Below are 1,211 nucleotides of genomic sequence, written 5' to 3'. Positions count from 1 at the left end.
TGGCCATCATCACTAGTTTTTAGAGAAAAATAATGTCCTGAGACCAGGGACATATCAAGACATGGCAACATGGCCAGTCTGAGATTTGTATTCATAACCTTGACATGAGGTGTGTCATTATGGGTTGGGCTTATCTCTAGCCACATTTCATTGCTATGTATGGTTTTACTGAATTAATTTTTCCAGATAAATGCAAAGGGTACCACACTGCATAAGGGAGAAACAAAGAATTTACCAGTAAAAGACTAACAACAACAAAACATCTGTTTCTGATTATAATTTATTCACCCTCCAAATTTACAGTACTCATTTAAAGAACTCATTCTTTAAAATTTGTACTTTGTATCTTTACATCCAATATTTGGGTACAATCTCATTAAATAATATGCCATCATCTTTTCCTAGGATAAATGACCCCAGGGCAAAAGCAACCATCCAAAATTAATTTAAGCACAGTTTTCTGGTTTGCCAATCTGTGGACTGAATGGGATAATAAGAAACCATAGACTTTCTCTATACCAGACATTAAATAAACATTTGGCACATATGATCTCATTTAATTTGTAGAAGGTCCCTTGCATTTGTTTGGTTTTAAATATTTGGCAACAAACAAAAATCTTAAGTAATTTTCCCAACTTGGCTTCTTAGTCTGATGAATCTGGAAGGCTAGAGTCATTTTTGCATCTGTAAGTTCATTGTATTGCCCTATCTCTAGTAGAGCTGACTGGATTCATATTTTCATAGACCAATTAAAGTGTTTTGTCATAGCATAAATTAATGCAGTCACAATCACTAATCATTCCCTCTGGGAACCTGCTAAGCAGGTCACAGGAAACTATCCTGAGTATTAATTCCACTATAATTTAGCTGAGCACTTGTTAGGGGTTCTTGCATCTCTTTATTCCTTAGTTCTCTAACTTACAAAATGAAAGAATTTTTATAAGCATCATATAATACCTTTTATAACTCTCAAATCATGTTCCAGGTTAATCAACAGCATCTATTTCCAGCCTGATTCTGGCTAACAGCTGAATGCAGCAGAGTTGTTTGGGTTGTTGGTTTCCTCTAAGTTTAGGACTAAATTGATCTTCAAATCAGCAAAGTCAAGGAAATGACTGAAGTTTTTTCCCCATGGACTTGGACATTGGAGATCAATTAGAGGAGAAAGAGAAATTTCTAAGAATTGATGATGAAGGTTCTGCATATATAGT

Source organism: Otolemur garnettii, unplaced genomic scaffold, assembly GCF_000181295.1.
Source record: "Otolemur garnettii isolate 467f Iridium unplaced genomic scaffold, OtoGar3 scaffold00304, whole genome shotgun sequence".
NCBI lineage: Eukaryota > Metazoa > Chordata > Mammalia > Primates > Galagidae > Otolemur > Otolemur garnettii.
This window is presented reverse-complemented; position numbering follows the sequence as displayed.